We start from the raw sequence: 20,331 nt of genomic DNA, 5'->3' as shown, positions 1-20,331 counted from the left end.
CATCAGCTAGCCATACCCACTGGGAATTGAACCTGCAACCTTTGCCTTGTATGGCAGAGAATTATCCTCTAGGCTACAGTATCCAATCCCTTAAGCTCTGCACCAGGTTTCTTCCTCAAACTCTCAAAGCTTTACCCTTAAACTGTCTATTGTAGATCTCACCCCATTCCTAAGAGGTCTTTAAGGTACATGCATAAGCGCACCAGCATGCCTACCACCCCTGTCCTAATGTTCCCTTTCAGTCGTATCCATTTCATGTATTCATAATCACATTATACTTGTACCTATTTTCCAATAGAGTGGTACCTCTATCTATGAACGCCTCTATTTATGAACTTTTCTAGATAAGAAACGGATGTTCAAGATTTTTTTGCCTCTTCACAAAAACTATTTTCCACTTACAGACCCGAGCCTCCGAAACTGTAACTGGAAAAGTCAAGGAGAAGCCTCTGTGGGGTCTCTTTAGGAATCTCCTGGGAGGAAACAGGGATGGAAAAGGTGGGGAGAAGCCTCCGTGGGGCTTCTCTATGAAATCTCCTGGGAGGAAACAGGGCCTCCACCCTCCCTGTGGTTTCCCCAATTGCACACATTATTTGCTTCCTATGGGAAAAATTGCTTTTCTACTTAAGAACCTGGTCACGGAATGAATTAAGTTCGTAAGTAGAGGAGCCACTGTACATGCTTGACAAAAATAAATAAATAAATAATATGTCTAGAGTATTAAACAGCAAGGCTCCAGAGAGAATTGCTGGGCATATCTATTGGCATCCTACTCTCCTTGCCTTGAAAAATATGAATGTCACTATGAAAAAGCAAAACATGGGTTGGATGCAAAAAATATAATAAATAGTGCCACAGTTTTGTTTGGGAGGATAGATAATGGTTACAATAGCTTCGGATTGTTCAATTTTCAGCAGGAAAGAAATAGAGAGATAAACCTGTTGCCCAGAAAAGTGATCTTAATCAGAAATGGGATTACTTTTAGAAGACTACCACATATAAATTCAAGTAGACCAGAGTCATATCAGTCAGTGTAATTTTACAGTCTCTGCTGAATTAATTGCCCTTATTGTACCTTATGATACTTGATGAACTTATCTTTTCTTTTATGTTCACTGAGAGCATATGTACCAAGATAAATTCTTTTTGTGTCCAACCATTGGTCAATAAAATTCTCTTCTCTTCTCTTCTCTTCTCTTCTCTTCTCTTCTCTTCTCTTCTCTTCTCTTCTCTTCTCTTCCCTTCCCTTCTCTTCTCTTCTACTCTACCCAACCCAACATACTCTACTCTACTCTACTCTATTCCCCTCTACTCTATTCTATTCTGTTAGCCTGACATTCTTCAAGCCTACCAATCCATTGAATTTGGTAACAACTATGGAAGCTAAAGCTGACTTTATATAGGCACCAGATATTTCAGTGTTTTATCTATGTTACCATTCATCCAAGTCAAATTTCACATGCATGGTGCATTTTTTTTTTGCTTCCTATGATAGAATCAAATCTCTTCAATTAGCAAATTTCTTTCACGTTTTGTTGCCAACAGTAGGAAAGCCTAATATAAATACGATTACACACAATTTGTATAAAACCTGGCAGCCTAGTCACATAGTTTAAATAATCATTTAATTGTTGATGCTTCCATTCCCTGATGGCACAAGATATAATTTAGTGTAAGACATTCTGTCATCAACAAGACATGGATAAAGTAAAACTGAACCTGATAAAGAAAAAAACTTGGCTTATTAAGGAATATGCAAGGAACATGTATATATGTAAGTATGTAATGTATGTATGAATGAATAAAATATGTATTAAAAAGTAAGCTCCAAGACCATGAAGTCTGCGGAGAGGGCGGCATACAAATCTAAATAATAAATAAATAAATAAATAAATAAAATCTCAACTCTTTTATATGGAATTCCTGGGAATAAGCAAGTATGGCATTTTTTTTCCTCCTTAGGAGTTTGGTTGATGGCAATTTATTCCTTTGAGAAAGGTGTCTTAGATGAGGGATCATTCCACATGTGTGTGCTTCCATTACAAAAGTAGTTTCTGATTTCAGGGTCTTTGAGGGCTTCCTTCTTTATCTCTAAAAGTTGGCAAACTACCAATCTCAGAGAGCACTAAGGATGCTACCACTCTGAAAAGGGTCATTCCAGCAAAGCAAACTAGCTCCCTTATACACTTATACATACATGCATAAACACAAACACACACACACAAACATATCCATATCCATACATGTATGTATGTATGCACTGTATGTATATATGTATGCAGTAATGGGCAGCCAATTTTTTTACTGCCACACTGTGGGTGTGGCTTATTTGTGGGAGTGGTTTAATGGTCATGTGACTGGGTAGGAGTGGCTTACCGGCCATGTGATCAGGTGGGAGTGGCTTGAACAATCATCATCATTCAAGTGAACTGTTAAATCCTTGACTTACAACCTTACCAGTATCGCTCGCTGGGATGAGAATTTGCTTTGCGTTTCCCGTGGTCTCCTTCCTGGGTCGCCCCCCCCCCCATCTCAGGCTGGGTAGCTTGGCAAACAGGTGCTGCCAGAAGCATAAATGCTGCCAGGGCCACTTCCGCACACACCTTCAACTTGCACCTCAGGCAGGAGGTGACTGCGTGAAGCTGGAGAGGAGCCAGGCAGGAGAGAGGGAAGCTCGTCCGAGGCCAGGATGGAGGAAAGAGGAAAAAAGCAAGAAGCACAGACACAGGAGCAGCAGCAGGGGAAAAAAGGAGAGCTGAGCCAAGACCTGTAATCTAGGAAGTGACAGCCGCCAATCAGCTGGAGCTGCACATGCATCTTCATTTCCACTGGTGGAACTGTGTTCCACCCCGTCCTGCCTGCTGCCCACCCCTATAGGTATGTATGTAGGTAGGTATGTACACATATTCTTTCTATTGTGAACCGCCCCGAGTGTGCGGAGAGGGGTGGCATACAACTCTAATAAATGAAATGAAATGAAATGAAATAAAATAAATAATAAAATAATAAATAAAATAAAATAAAATAAAATAAAATAAAATAAAATAAAATAAAATAAAATAAAATAAAATAAAATAAAATAAAATAAAATAAAATAAAATAAAATAAAATAAAATAAAATAAAATAAAATAAAAAAATAAAAAAATAAAAAATAAAATAAAATAAATAAAATAAATAAAAATATTGTTAACCACTAAGAGGCTACAGTGTTGGAAATATGTGAAACTGGATCAAAATACAGTGATACATCGTCTTACAAATCCCTTGTAATACAAACTTTTTGAGATACAAACCCGGGGTTTAAGATTTTTTTGCCTCTTCTTCCAAACTGTTTTCACCTTACAAATCTAAGCTGCCGCCACTGGGATGCCCCGCCTCTGGACTTCTGTTGCCAGTGAAGCACCGGTTTTTGCATTGCTGGGATTCCCCTGAGGCTCCCCTCCATGGGAAACCCCACCTCTGGACTTCTGTGATGCTGCAGGGGAATCCCAGCAGCGCAAAAATGGGCGCTTCTTTGACAACGGAAGTCCAGAGGTGGGGTTTCCCAGCGAGGGGAGCCTCAGCCAAATTGCAGCATCACAAAAACATGGAAGTCCGGAGGTGGGGTTTTCCATGGAGGGGAGCCTCAGGAGAATCCCAGCAGTACAAAAACGGGCACTTTGGCTGGCAAAAGGGGTGAGTTTTGGGCTTGCATGCATTAATCGCTTTTCCATTGATTCCTATGGGAAACATTGTTTTGTCTTACAAACTTTTCACCTTACAAACCTCATCCCGAACCAATTAAGTTCGTAAGACGAGGTATCACTGTACTCAATAAAATATTTCCATAGCTTTTACTCATATGAATGCCAACATCTCTTCACTGAGTCAAGAAGCAAAGACATGGCCCAGATGAAATTTTTCTGCAGTTCCGCCGAGGAGTTATGAAACTGGTTTCATCTGAATTGTTTAGAAAGAAAGGAAGTATATCAAAGAATGAACAGCATGCAGGTACTTATTTGAATAGGCAATTGAATTTTAAACAAAACACAAAAGTAAAGAACTATAATTAGCGGAATAGTTTGCCATGGTTGTGACAGTTCTAAAGGTTGCCGATTCATTTGAAGGTACAATTACCTTTATGTGATATCTGAAACCAGGATGCCAAAAGTAATGCGCCATCCCTTTTAATAATGATTCACCGAGGTTACTGGAAAAGGCCTTAAGAGGGTCATACCTTATCTCTTAATAGAATAGATCTCCCCCTCCTCTGAGATTTATGTAATGACCTTTGGCCTATCTGCTTTTTGGTTTTTCTTATAAATGCTGTGCGTTTTTATATAATCAATATTCTTCTTATACATGGTACCCGGAAATGGACCTGATAATTAATTGAATTCTAACCAGAGCAGCTACAGCTCTTTGGGTAGTCCTGATAGGAAACCAAAACTGTTATGTGCGAATGGATGGGGTACATATTCGCATAGCCGCTGCTGATTGGTTAGCAAACAGCGGGAAATTTAAAGGATTGTCAATGGCCAGCTGACTTCAGGGCAGCCGTTAAAAACACCTTCCCTGGAGAAAGCCGGCAGTTCCTTATTAGCTACAGCTAGAAGAAATAAAGGGCAGGGGCCACCACAGAGAAGGCTCTTCCTCTGGGTCCCACCAAGCGACATTGTTTGGTTGACGGGACCTGGAGAAGACCCACTCTGTGGGACCTGACTGGTCGCTGGGATTCGTGCAGCAGAAGGCGATCCTTGAGATAATCTGGTCCGGTGCCATGAAGGGCTTTATAGGTCATAACCAACACTTTGAATTGTGACCAGAAACTGATCGGGAACCAATGCAGACTGCGGAGTGTTTATTATTTATTTATTATTTATTACTTGGATTTGTATGCCGCCCCTCTCCGAAGACTCGGGGCGGCTCTGTGTTGGTGTAACATGGGCAATGATTGCTCTCGCAGCTGCATTCTGCACGATCTGAAGTTTCCGAACACTTTTCAAAGGTAGCCCCATGTAGAGAGCGTTACAGTAGTCGAGCCTCGAGGTGATGGGGGCATGAGTGATTGTGAGCAGTGACTCCTGGTCCAAGTAGGGTCGCAACTGGTGCACCAGGCGAACCTGGGCAAATGCCCCCCTCACGACAGCTGAAAGATGTTTCTCTAATGTGAGCTGTGGATCGAGGAGGACGCCCAAGTTGCGAACTCTCTCTGAGGGGGTCAATGATTCTCCCCCCAGGGTGATGGATGGACAGATGGAATTGTCCTTGGGAGGCAAGACCCACAGCCACTCCGTCTTGTCTGGGTTGAGTTTGAGTGTTGACACTCATCCAGGCCCCAACAGCCTCCAGGCACCGGCACATCACTTCCACTGCCAATAATTTAGGATTGGCTTTGGATGCCCCTGCCTATGTTTTCCTAACATGCCTTGTTGGTTCTTCCAACGTTTCAAGAAAGAGTTTTTATTTGTCTGTTTCCCTACCCCCAAAATATGGAAGAATGATCTGATTTTACATAAGCTTCTTGCTTTTAGGATGTAGGATGCTTTCGCAATTAGCTGACTTGTGTGAATGTGTGACACTTTTAGCAAAGCAAAAACACATTGTAGCAAGGAAATAAAGAAAAAAGTGAATATATAACAAAGGAAATAAGAAACTGAAAAAAGGGGAAGAGAAGAAGCTTCCAATTTTCTTAATAATGCTTAAAAATTTATTTATATTTTGCCTTCATTCTCTAAGCTTACATTAAAATTTCCTTCTTTCTGTAATCTACCCTTTCTAACTATTAAATCCATAAAAAACAAGCTCAGTTTTTCGTTTCTTCAGCAAAAATTCCATTAGTGGTTTCCAGTCACTAATAAATGAGGTTATTGTCCTTTCTCTAAACGGACAAGTCAATTTTGCCATCTCTGCTAATTCCATCGTCTTCTCTTAACATTTCTCCATTGTGGGTATTTTAGAATCTTTCCATTTTTGTGCATACAATAGTCTCACAGCAGTTATCACATATAAAAGCAGTGTTCCATAGCAGTTTTCTAATTGACTATTGATTAGTCTCAGCAAGGAAAGCACTGGTTTCTGTTGAATGTTGATCTTTAAAATTCTTTGTGTTACTGTATCTGAACCCAACATTTCCTGGTTTTTTTGACAAACCCACCAGGCATGATAAAATGACCCTTCATGCAGTCCACATATCAGCATAGGTTTGAGTTATCTTTATATATTCTAGATAATTTTTCTGGAGTCATACAGTATACCAATGGTAGATCATTTTATAAAAACGTTTTTAGGTAATAACATCATGTAAAAAAATATATTCTAACCACTTATTTTCCCTTTGTTCCATCAGTAAATTATATCCAGAGTTCTTAGCAGATTTTATTATGCATACAGTCTGACTTGCTTTTCTTCCATTTCAAATTCCAACAAAGGTTTATGCATTTTAGCAATTACATAATCCAGTTTCTAATTCTGTCTTATGCTGTTCAATTTCAAATGTCCTGCTACCTACTTTGAATCTTTCTCTTAATTGTGCATATGAAAATCACTGAAAATTAACTCTCCTCTTCAGTCAATTGCTCTCTTGATTTCATCTTATATTCTCTGTGGTCTTGTTCCAACAGCTCTCAATATGTTAACTATCTCACTTTGCCTGCTGCTTCTTTTCTATAAAATGCTTCTTGTGCCGAGACCCATAAAGACATTTTCAGCCACAATCTGGGTTTATATCTTCTCCATAGTCTCAATATGGCACTTCCAATATATTGAGTTTAAAAAATTGTTGTGATTCCGTCTGAGGCTCCTCAGGGAACGGCTGAACCTCTGCCGGCTCCATGCTCAGAGGGGGAGGAGGAGGAACAGGAGGAGGAGGAGGAGGCCCAGGCAGACGGGGAGGAGGAATATCAGGCCGAGGGAGAGGGAGAACAGCCTGAGTCCCCCGGGGTGGAGCTCTCCCCAGCAAGCAGCCTGGAGTCCTTGGATGAAAATGCACAAGCCATCATCGATCTCAGGCAGAGAAGAGCAGCACAACGAAGGGGACAATTAGCCAGGTATTTCCAGCCCTAAATAGGCAACAGCTGGGTTTGGGTGTGGTTCTCCCCAGAAAGGCTGAAAAGGCAGACCCACCCTTCCTGTATTGTGGAGTATTATCTTTGGGAGTCCTGGGACCTGGCTGTGATCTTTGGCGTTTCTGACTCTGGCTTATGGCCCTGAAGGCTGAAACCTTGGGGGGAAAGACGTGGGTCTTATTCTCTACAGTGGTGTGTGTGCCAGCAAGAAGTCTGCTGTATTGTCTGGCCGTCATGACTCTGCTGTGAAGCCTCATAGCCTGTCTGTTGGGAAGAACAGGTTTTTCTCTGTGTTTGTTTTTCCAACTATAAAGTGCCTTTGCTTTTACCAGCGTGTCTGGCTGCTTTTTTCAGTTGGTGTTGAAGTCTGGGGGCACCCAGACAGAACAAAATATATATATAATTTATTGATTTATTGAAAGGGGGACGGGGAACAGGGAGTACAGAAAAATAAGAAGGGTAAAAAAAAGCACATATCCAATTAGTATCTGTAGCATATATAGCTTAATGTATATCAGTTCATGATATTAGACTAAGGATAATCCTATTAGTACATTCAAGATTTACAATTGAAATGGGAAAAGACACATATCCAAATAAAATTGATAGCATATATTACTTAATGTTTGTCAATTCAAAGTAGTGAACTATACATAGCCGTATTACATTCAAAGTTTAAACTGTTTATATTTTTATCTAATACATATATTGATTTGAATGTGGAATAAGTAAAGTACTATAGTAATTAGTAGATATGTGAAGAGATGAGATTTGGGTGGGGGAAGGGAAGGGAAGGGTAGGGGACAGGGGGGAGAGGTACCGGCAGATTAGCAGGCATTGGTGTTTTGATGACTTGTTGTTTGTGGTGTGTGGTGGATGTATGAGATAGAGATGAGTCAGAGTTAAGTTGTTAGTATTTATGAATGAGTATCAGCAGGATTAAACCCAGTGTATGGAAATCAATATTTTCGGTTGTATGTTAGTGTTATTGGTTTTCTTTTTTGATGTTTAGTTTAGGGTTTTTTTGTCAAGTATTGAATGAAAAGTGAGTAGTTTGGTCATTATTTTTTATTTTGTTGTTGTTGATTTTGGATAATCATCGAAACCACTTCTCCCAGGCCTCATAAAACTCTGAATCATTTTTGTTTTGTAGTTCCATCATCATTTTAGACAGTTATGCACATTCCATAATTTTGGTGATGATGGTTAGGGTCATCGGGATAGTATCCTGTTTCCAGTGTTGGGCGTATGTTATTCTAGCTGCGGTCAATATTTGTATAATGAGGTATCTATCTTCTTTTGTAATTTTTTGTTGGAAAATGCCTAAGAGGAATAGTTCAGATTTAATTATAATTGTTATCGATATGGCTTTTGATATCTGCCCAAAATTTTGTGGCATATGTACATGTCCACCACAAATGGTAGTAGACGCTCCTCGTTTCTTTTTACACTTCCAACATTAAAAGCTACGTTAGCCTTAACTTTTCTTCTCTTCTGTTCAATCTGGTCCGATTCTTGTACATTGCTTGCTCTGTCTTTCAGAAAGGGTTTACCACTGCCTGCATTGACATTGCCCCCAAGGGCTGTGTTGTGACCCAGCTTTCATGAGCCCCCCTCAACAGTTTACACATGAGGAGAAACTCCTTTTTATTTAGAAAGACAGGGATACAGGCAGTGAAGGGCTGCAAAAACTTTTACTACCACACTGTGAGCGTGGCTTATTGTGTGGGTGTGACTTGATGGTCATGTGACTGGCTAGGAGTGGCATGCCAGCCATGCGACCAGGTGGGAGGGGCTTGACAATCATGTGAATTGGGGTGGCTTAAAGGTCATGTGACTGGGTGGGAGTGGCTTACCGACCAAGATAAGTTTTCAAATAGGGGCTTGGACTCTTTTTCAGTTGATTAAGACACAGTATTTGAATAGCCACAAAGAGGACAAATGATAGACAGCATTATTTGTTGAGGAGCATGGTAATATTTTAAGATTTTGCACTGAACCCACAAGGTTCAGTATGATAATGGATTAGGCAAGTAGGTCAATTTTCTTTAATTGCTATAAAAGTTCAGTTCTAGATAATGATTAAAGCATTTATGGGTAAAAACATACTATTTAATAGTTTCCAATTTTAAAAGTAATTAAGGATCATATTAAGGTACTAGAGAATGGAGGGCAATAAAAAAACTATTAAGTATTCAATAAATAGTGCATAAACCTACTACCCCCACTCATAGTAACCCAGGCATCTCCTCTGCACTTACCTTTCCCTACCAGATCGGTTCTGGAGGCCGGCGCATGCATGTGTGCACATGTGGCAACAGGCACATGAGCCCTAATGTGAGAATTTGCTTCTTTGCATGTGCGGAAGCAAAGAAATTGGTGAAAATTGCCAAAATCTCACATGAGGACATTCGCACGTGTGAGATTTTGGCAATTTTTGCTGGTTTCTTTGCTTCCACACATGAACAAAAAAGGCCGAAAATCACCAAAAATTGGTTTCTTTGCTTCTGGGCATGCAAAAAGCAAATTCTTGCACGGGGTACACAGGGGCATGGCAGGGATGTGCAGATGCACATACATCGCCTTTTCCACTATCGGATCGGCGATGCCAGGCATACTGGGGGTGGCCCAATACTGCCTCCATCTCCGCTGACTCATTTGATTCCACAACAGGCTGAAAATCACTTGCTTTGTGTCTAAAGTGGGAATATAATTCACAGTCTCCTAAATTCTGGACCACGACCATATACACTAATCCAGCTCTTTACTTTATCGTACCATAAAAAGCTATGTCATCCAAACCTCAGATTGAATTATATCCTTCTAATACTAAGATCCTTTTATTTACCAGGTCTTTTATCCAGACTAAATAGCAGGTTGCAAAATACATTTTTAAAATTGGATAATCCCAATCTTTATTTCTTTGCATCATGAAGGATTTTATATTTAACCATTGGATTTTTCTCCTGCTACAAAAACCTAGACATATCACTCTGCCATTGCTTAAATTGTACATCATTTGTCAAAATGGAAATTATATGAAACAAAAACTTCATTGTTTTTGCTAATACATTCCATTTATCATAGATTTCCCCCCCCCAGTAATGACAGTTGTACTTTCTCCCATTTTAGCATGTCCTTCTTAATTTCATTCCTTGACTTAATGTAATTGTTCTGAAATGAAATACAATTATTTTAGTCAATACCCAGGTATTTTGGTTTTTTCTTAATCTTAAAACCAGTTTTCCCCCATCAACTCTGTTGTTCTTCCATCCTCATGATTTTTGTTAACAACTTTGTTAACTGATTTTAAAAAAATTTAAATCCAGTTAACACATGGAAATTAAAATTATTGTCTCTATTCAACATTTCCAAAGCTAAGGACATCCTTGTTGAGTTCTTGTGTATGTCCCAAGGTTTTTGTTAGTTTTCCATTTACGATTATTGGTGCCCATTTAAAGTATAAATTTTTACCTATTTAATAAAATACCAAAGTCCAAAGCTTCTAAATTTTTAAACAAAAAATATATCCAATTTAAATTGTCAAATGCCTTTTCTCTATCTAGAAAGATCAATGCAGCTTCTCTGGAGATTCTCATTCAGTCATCCAGGGCTTAGTTGTCTCAAAGCTGCTTCCCACACACACAAAAGGGCTACTGGACTGCTTTCTGAGGAAAAAGACATTTTCAGTTCTCATCCAAGTACCTTTATCAGTTATTTCACCATTGCTTCATCAATGCAGCTTGTTTCTTTGTTGTGTTGTTCTAAGAATTCCAAATGCCCAATACATTCTAATAATCAACTCTTTTGGGGGTAAAAAAAAATTGCATTGATCTTCACCAGGGATGGGTTCTAATTTACCTCACTTCTGGTTCACTTACTCCCAGGCCATGTGGCTGCATATGCATTGTGTGCCATGCAGCTATGCCGTGCATGCACAGTGTCAAAACTCAGCTTCTGTCCATGCACAGAATCAAAAAATAAGATGGCAGCGCCCACAGACCAGCACAAACAGAACCAGCTCCATGATTCCATCACCAGTTTACTAATGATTCTAAAGAACTAGTTAGAACAGGTAGGAACTCACCTCCGATCTTCACTGTATATAACTTACAGTCATTATTTAATAATGATATCCGCTGGTATATTAGTGTCTATTTAACTATCTAGTATAATCCTATAAAATAGACTTCTGTTTTAATCCTATAAATCAGACTTCTGAATTTGGCCTATCTTGAAAGACAGAGAGAGATAAGCCCTTAACTAACATTAAGACCTCATTACATTTTGTTTATTTGTTTGTTTGATTGATTGTTTGTTTGTTTACTTACTTACTTACTTACTTACTTATTTATACTTGGAGTGGCTCGCAACAGGAATATAAAATACAAATCCAATGATTAAAAACAAAACAGTTAAACAAAAAACAAAAAAAACCACTCATACAACCCAAACAAACCATACATAAAATGAAGCGACTGAGGGGAATCAATTTCCCCATGTCTGGCGACAAAGGTGGGTTTTTAGGAGTTTGCAAAAGACAAGGAGGGTGGGGGCAGTCCTAATCTCCAGGGGGAGTTGATTCCAGAGGGTCGGGGCTGCCACAGAGAAGGCTCTTCTTGATTGGTAGAATCTTGTTTGGTAAAACCCCAGAAAGATGTCAGTTAGACTGGGAAGTTGAAAAAAAATCATGAAAGAATCGAGTGGTATATCATTTTTGTATTATTGCCAAGAAAACCATGTGAATCTGTCAATGTAGTTTCTATATGTTCCTTTTTTGAAGTCATTCCTAAAATGGGATGACTTCCAACAGAAAATGTAAAGTCATTTTTTAAAAAGAAAACCATTAAAACATAATTTTTGGAAGAAAAACTAACATCTGTCCTGTTAAAATAGCTCTGATTTATTTTGCCATTTCAAAGTTTAAAGCTAAAAGGCTTGATTTTTGAGCCACATATATTCTATGTTAGTGTAATCCTACTAATTTCCATGAATTGGCTTTTGATTTTTGTTGATGCACATTTTAAAATATCTGAAGCAAGTATGACAGAACCTAATTCTCAATGTATACTCACTCTCCATTTTGGGGAAGAATTGGCATAGATATGTAAAAACTGTTAGATCCACAGTTTCAACTGTTAACATGAGTTGTAGATACTCACCAGTAAATATATTACAATCAATCTCAACCTGAAAAAACTCCTCTGAAAGTTCCTACCAGCTGAGAATTTTATGATAAACATGCCTTATTCAAGTATAATTATATTATGTCTTCGCTAACCTGATGCATTTCCAAGTCTTACATCTGCAAACAAGAAGGTCAAGTTATAACATTAAATGCAAAGTTTATGTACACCTTATCTCCTCTTCCAGGCCATGGGCATAGGCACAAAGCAAATGGTTAACTGTTTTATTTGGCACAATTAACCCCCAGCATTCCTCAAGATCTTGCAGGAGTGCTGCAGTGGCCTAGAGTTGAAACTTTTACTTCACAGTCAGGAGGCTGTGAGTTCAATCCTAGGTAGAGGCAGATATTTCTCTCTGTGGGCACACTGAGAATGTATCTGTTGAACAAAACTCTTCAGGAAATTGTTATTGCCTTTTTTCCTGAGACTGAGAGAAAGTGACCAGCTCAAGGTCAACCAGCTGCCTTTGTGCCTAAGGCAGAACTAGAGCTCATAGTCTCTCAGTTTCTAGCCTGGGGCCTTAACTACTATACTAACCACTACATTACAGCATCACTTACACCAATTACTATACTACATCCAGTAACGGGTAGTGATGGGTGAACCAAACCCGCATAATTCGGGTCCGTACCGAATTTTGCGGTGTTTGGTATGCCGAACACGAACCCAAAATTTTTTCAAACTTCAGGCAAAGTTCGGGGTCATGTTTGGCGTTTGGAGCTTTGATGTCACCGGCAGGTTGCTAAGGATGCCAAGGTGATCACTTCCTGGATTCCATGGAATCCAGGAAGTGATCACTTTGGTGTCCTTAGCAACCTGCCGGTGACATCAAAGCTCGGCCCCCAGAATCTCTTCATGGGAGGGATTCCCCAGCTCCTTCAAAGGGAGGTCTTCAAGTAAGAATAAACATTGTTATTTTTACAAAAAAGGACACCACTGTGGCGCTGCAAGCAAAGGGCGGTCCTTTCACGTAAAAATAAGCATGTAAGACCTCCCTTTGAAGGAGCTGGGGAATCCCTCCCACGAAGAGATTCTGGGGGGGTGGAGCTTTGACATCACTGGCAGGTTGCTAAGGATGCCAGTGGAATCCAGGAAGTGATCACCTTGGCATCCTTAGCAACCTGCTGGTGACGTCAAAGCTCTGCCCCCAGAATCTCTTCATGGGAGTGATTCCCCATTTGGGTTTGGGTTTGGGTTCAGTTCGGGTTCGGCCGAATTTTGCAAAAAGTTCATCCGAACTTGCTGAACCTGAACACCATTGGGTTCGCCCATCACTAGTGATGGGCCCAGTGATGGGTTCCTATGGGTACGGTCAGATATACAGTACTGGTAGCAAAATTTTGATATTTTTTTTTCCCCTTCTGAACTCTGGGTATGTTTTTCCTATTGCAGTAAATGAGGTCGAATGTGTATAATTTTAGAAGAGCTGTGAGTGCATGTACATACATTTTATATAGTAGATAATCAGGAGTGGGCTGCTGCCTGGACGGGGGGAAAACGCAGTGGGGTAGTGAAAATGGAGCTCCACACCAGAGCATCCAATTTGCAACTGAAAGATGTTAAAACAAAATGCATAAGCCACACCCACAGTGTGGTAGTAAAAAATTTGTTAGCCCATCACTTGACAGGCCCCACCCAGTACAAATGGGATCGGTGATCCATTAGGACTTTTTAATGTTCTCTGGAGGCTGGCCAACCACATGCTCGACATGTGTGTGCGTTCCCCCCCATAAGATTTTGCTTCTGGGCATGCGCCCGAAGATGAATCTCACACGAGGATGTTAGCATGGATGGGATTTTGGCAATTTTGGTCCTTTTTTTGCTTCTGTGCATGCCCCTTTTTGCCCCCTTTTTTTTTTGCTTCTGCGCATCCAGCTCATGCGCAGAAGTGAAATCTCATACAGAGTGCGTGCACACATGTCGGGCAAATGCACATGCAAGCCTCTGGATCCTATACTGGTAGGAAAAAATAAGTGGAGCCCTTTGCTGATTACATCCTAACTACAACAGCCACTACACTACCTTTATCACTACACCAACCATTACATTACATCATCATCATCAGTACATTTGAATATTTTTGTCTTGTTTTATAATCCATCCAAAAGAGCAACATAAAGTCTTCAGTGTTAAGCAAAGGATATTGAAAGACATTGAAAGAAAATATAGTTGAAGAAATCCATTCTGTGAGCTGCCGGAGAAGAGCAGCAAACAAATCTAAATAATAATAATAATAATAATAATAATAATAATAATAATAATAATAATAATAACCGAATTCTGAAGCATAACACACCAGACATCCTGATTGTGGAGAAAAATAAAGTATGGATCATCGACATCGCAATCCCAGGAGACAGCAGAATTGAGGAGAAGCAGCTCGAGAAATTAGTGAAATACAAAGATCTAAAAATCGAGCTGCAACGACTCTGGCATAAACTAGTGAAAGTGGTCTCAGTGGTACTTGGCACGCTGGGCGCAGTGCCAAAGGATCTCAGCGGACATTTGAAAACCATCGGAATTGACACAATCTCCATCTGTCAATTGCAAAAGGCCGCTTTACTGGGATCGTCAAACATAATTCGACGCTACATCACGCAGTCCTAGGTGCTTGGGAAGCGCCTGAATGGTGATGAAATACGAAATCCAGCATAGTGATCTCGTTTTCTGTTGTATTGACATAATAATAATAATAATAATAATAACAATAATAATAACAACAACAACAACAATAACAATAACAATATTATAATAATAGTAGTAGTAGTAGTAGTAGTGGTAATAATAATAATAATAATAATAATAATAATAATAGTAGTAATAATAATAATAGTAGTAGTAGCAATAATAATAATAATAATAATAATAATAATAATAATAATAATAATAATAACAACAACAACAATGCTTCAGTTACAAGCAAAATCTACATGGGAAGAAAGCTGGAGGGTGATTCTTTCTTTGCATTGGCATAAACATTTCAGCCCACCCCTCCCTTTCTGGTGGATGGGAAATAGTTTGAAGGAACGAAATGTCCAGCTAAGCACTGGCCAATCTGTGCCTTAACTGGAAACGTTAAAGCAGTCGCAATGACGTTAAGGAGAGTAAACGAGGAGAGACAGTTCAGTACAAATAAGCTGAATGGACTCATTTCTTCTTCCCTTCTGCAAGGATATAACTTCACTTTGTTCCTTTCGGATGGAATAGCTCCAAGAAATGGGTGATAAATTGAGTATATAGGTGAGAAAGCCCTGGTATTATAGAAGCATCTTGTTTTAAACATCTTTTTGGAATCAGCCCAGATACACTTCCCACTCTGAGGCTGATTTTCTTACATTTACAAAGCCAGCTTATAACTCTGTCTCATTCTCACATTCTCATCTCTTCTCTCCCTACTTGTGAAGCAATATGTCAAAAAAAAGGTATCTGAAGAAACAACTATTATTTAAAGTGGACCACTTATGTATCACCAAGGAATAAGCAAACAAGAACAGAAATATCTCTATTATGGGCTCATTTATAGGAGTAAATGCTCATTTGGGAAAGAAGATAACTCTATAATTTCAAGTAAAGTAAAATGTACCTATTGGGAACTTAAGACTCCAGTTTTCTCTTCTTAAAGTTCTTTGTTTTTAACCTAGATCTGTGCGTTTCTCATGAGATGACTGGCTGTAAAAGTTAAATAAAGAAATTATTAAAACAGAAGATGTCTTTATGCAGAAAGCTACGTTTGGATGAAAACAATTGGGCATTATATCCCTGGCAGATTCATATTGGATTGAATGCTAATACATATATTTCTTTGATCTCTCCACCTACCTATTGGCTCTAATGAGAGCAAATAGGTGCACCCAAGGTGCATTCTGTTGTACTCAAGGCAGTTAATAAAATTTAAAGAACAAATATAGTTTATAAAAGGTGAAAAACATAATTTAACTACCGTATTTTTGCAGAGTGTAAGACACACCTTTTTCCCCACTAAAAGAGGGTGAAAATTTGGGTGTGTCTTATGCACCAGATGTAGCCCTGCCCAGCCTCTCAAAAGGAGGTTTCAGAGGCTGAAAACAAGCCTCTATTTGAGAGGCTGCGTGGGGCTACATCGGAAGTTTCACAGGCTGGAAAAATGCCTCTGAAATGGAAGTTTGATGGACTGAAAAAATGCCCCTGGATTGGAGGTTTCATAGGCTGGAAAAATGCCTCTGAAATGGAAGTTTCATAGGCTGGAAAATGCCCCTGTAATGGAGGTTTCATAGGCTGGAAAATGCCCCTGTAATGGAGATTTCACAGGCTGAAAAATGCCTCTGAAATGGAGGTTTCACAGGCTGAAAAAAAGTTTGTAAGAAGAATTTTTCCCATAGGAATCAATGTAAAAGCGAATAATGTGTGCAACTGGGGAAACCACAGGGAGGGTGGAGGCCCTGTTTCCTCCCAGGAGATTCTTGGAGAGGCCTCATGGAGGCTTCTCCCCACTTTTTCCGGCCCTGTTTCCTCCCTGGAGATTCCTAGAGAGACCCCACAGAAGCTTCTCCCCACCTTTTCGGGCCCTGTTTCCTCCCAGGAGATTCCTAGAAAGGCCCCACAGCGGCTTCTCCCCGCCTTTTTCCGTTACAATTTTGGAAGCTCGGGTTTGTAAGGGGAAAATGGTTCTTGAGAAGACGCAAAAAAATCGGTTCTTATCTAGAAAAGTTCTTAAGTAGAGATATTCCTAGCATAGTTCCCTCTAAGCTGAGCAGTGAGCAATCGCTCACTTAAAAATCATCATCAACTCAGAGTTTTCCAAACCTGCCCAGAAGCCGAGAGGGAAAGAGTGAGAGGGAAGGAGAGAGAGAGGAAGAGAGGAAGAGAGAGAAACAGATAGAAAAAAGAGAGGAAGGAAAAGAGAAAGAAAAAGAATGGGAGTAAGGAAGAGAGAAAGAAAATCAAAATCTAGTTTGAAACTAGCTCAACTATTTAAGTGGCATTTTGATATTGATAGAGTTGCCCTATTATGAGCTCACTGTTATAGACACACAGTACAGTATTTTATTTTGAAATTCTCTGAGGCAAAACATGGTGGGTTTTTTGTTTGTTTGTTTGTTTGTTTGTTTATTTATTTATTTATTATTTCTGTGCCGCCCAGTCCCGAAGGGACTGCCGCTCAGACACTATACTTTTCCGCCCACCCCCAAAAAAAAATTAGAGGGAACACTGACTGTGGGTGTGGCTTATTTTGTGGGTGTGGATTGCCAGCCATGTGACCAGGTGGGAATGGCTTGATGATCATGTGACCAGGGTGACTGGCTTAAAGGTGGCTAACTTGACATCACTCACCTCAACAGTTTGTGTTAGTGTGCCTGGCCTCTCCTCACTTCAAGGAGATACAATTTCCCTATCTTTTTACTGTTACTTAACATCCAAAATATACTATTTAATTCTATGTATGTATGCCATATGTGTAAATACATAATATACACAGGCACACAAAAATATAGATTATCTACTACATAAATTGTATGTGTATGTACACACACACACGCACAAAACTCTTCTAAAATTATACACATTCAACCTCATTTACTACGATAGGAAAAACATACCCAGAGCCCAGAAGGGAAAAAAAGAACAAAATTCAACCTTTTTCCACCTGTACTGTGAATCTGACTGTACCCGTAGGAGCCCATCACTGTGACTAGGGCACTTCATGATATAAAGAAGCATGAAAATAAAGCCAAATCGCAAAATGTAGCAACACAGCAAAGTAAAAAATTAGAGGGAACACTGATTCCTAGGTAGGGGTACCACTGTATATATGAAAAGATAATTGATCCTGAGCAGAATTTTTCCTATAGATTTGGGAGCCCTTCAAGGTCTACCAGACAAGAAGCACCAGCTGTAGGTAATAACGCTATCTTTATTGTAAGAAAATCAGATTTCATTTGCCAGACATTGTTTAGGATCCTGTCTCCCAAGGTCATTTCCACATACCATTACAAGATTTCCTGGCATCCAAATCAAATGCAACTTCTCCCATTTTCCCAAAGATTCAAACTTAACTAAATGCAAACACAACAAGGGAGCTGGGAAACAGGCAATATCTTTTGAGACCTTGCCACATGCTTGAATGTCAAATATGGATTATGCTTTGGAGTGAATTAATTCATCAGAACACATTATTAGGCAGCCATTTACAGGCTCAATTTATCTTGGAAGGCTCAGTACACAACATAAGTGAGAAAAGCCATTGCTGATCCTAGAGCACATACCCTATTAACCTGAGTTGTTCTCCTGAATAGTTAACACACTTGAAGCCCATTGATACAAACACAAAATATACATGCACAAGCCCTGCTTATCTAACTGCCAATTAATTTAGGCAAGGAATGGCTTTGAATGTTAAACATCTTTTCTGGAGATAATGGAACAAGGGTGGGGAATAATCCCCCCCACCTTTTCCCCTCTCCCCCCTCCTCCAAGTCTCTTAGGAAGCATTTTACTTCTGTTGTCAAGTTGTTGCTGAGCTACTAGATTAATAATTGTGAAAGAGGAATAGTTTACATGCTTTCTACCTGATTGCCTGCTTGGATCTTTTGAACTATTTATATGTGTACAGGTTGTTGTTTTTTTTAAAAAAGCAAAGCTTTGCCTGTGTTGCTCTATCTTTACGTGAGCTGCATTGGTTGCCAGTCGGTCTCTGAACCCAATTCAAGGTGTTAGTTATCACCTTTAAAGCCCTAAATGGCTATTTACGGAACCACCTCCTACCTCCTACTTCTTTACCGCCAGTAAGGGCCCACAGAGTCGGCCTTCTCCAGGCCCCATCCACCAAATAATGCCGGTTGGAAGGACCTTTTTTATTTTATTTTTTATTTATTCATTTGTCCAATACACAAATACATTGAAAGAAAAATAGACACGTAGTAATATATATAAGGGTAAAAGTGAACTTAGAGGAGAGGATATATGAAAGAAAGAAAATATATATGGTAAGTGAGAGAAAGGAAAGACAATTGGACAGGGGACGAAAGGCATACCAGTGCACTTATGTACGCCCCTTACTGGCCTCTTAGGAACCTGGAGAGGTCAATCGTGGAGAGTCTAAGGGAGAAATGTTGGGGGTTAGGGGTTGACACTATTGAGTCCGGTAATGAGTTCCACGCTTCGATAACTCGATTGTTGAAATCATATTTTTTACAGTCAAGTTTGGAGCAGTTCGTATTAAGTTTGAATCTGTTGCATGCTCTTGTGTTGTTGCGGTTGAAGCTGAAGTAGTCATTGACTGGTAGGACGTTGCAGCATATGATCTTGTGGGCAATATTCAAATTGTGTTTTAGGCGCCGTAGTTCTAGGCTTTCTAGGCCCAGGATTGTTAGTCTATTTTCGTAGGATATTCTGTTTCGAGTGGAGGAGTGAAGGGCTCTTCTGTTGGACATTTTCAAAGGTGTTGATGTCTGAGATGTGGTATGGGTTCCAGACAGATGAGCAGTAGTCTAGGATGGGTCCGGCAAAAGTTTTGTAGGCTCTTGTGAGTAGTGTGAGATTGCCTGAGCAGAAGCTGCGTAGGATCAGGTTAACAACTTGGGGAAGAGCCTTCTCTGTGGCGGCTCCAACCCTGTGGAATCAACTCCCCCCAGAGATTTGCACCATCTCCTCCCTAGCGGTTTTCCAGAAAGCTGTTAAGACCTGGCTTTTCTGGCAGGCCTGGAATTATTTATTTATTCATTTATTTATTGGACTTCTATGCTTCTATTAGATTGACTGCTCTGTGTGTGTGGTTCTTTTTTAAGATATTATTTTATTGTTATTATATTACTGATTTTATTATGCAATTCTATGCACATAAATCCCTGCAGCAGACAGGAATATCTTTATGGGAAACAGTTCAGAAAGTGAGTCTATGAAAGTAAGTCTAGACAATTATATCTCTAGGCAACAGTTGACCACAGCCAGACAGGATATAAAGGAGGCTTTCTGGGTAACAGGGCGTGGTGTTGCAACATTTGCAATGGTGGCAGTCCTTGATCTGGGGTTCTAGAAATGCCACGCTGGCAATCTGCTATTATTCTTCTCAAATCATTGGGCAAAAATGCAGCTGTGCGAGCAAAGCCTGGACAATCGTGCC

The sequence above is a fragment of the Erythrolamprus reginae genome, chromosome 5 (assembly GCF_031021105.1).
Source record: "Erythrolamprus reginae isolate rEryReg1 chromosome 5, rEryReg1.hap1, whole genome shotgun sequence".
Lineage (NCBI taxonomy): Eukaryota > Metazoa > Chordata > Lepidosauria > Squamata > Dipsadidae > Erythrolamprus > Erythrolamprus reginae.
The sequence above is the reverse complement of the archived record's forward strand: the minus strand, read 5'-3'. Positions refer to the sequence as shown.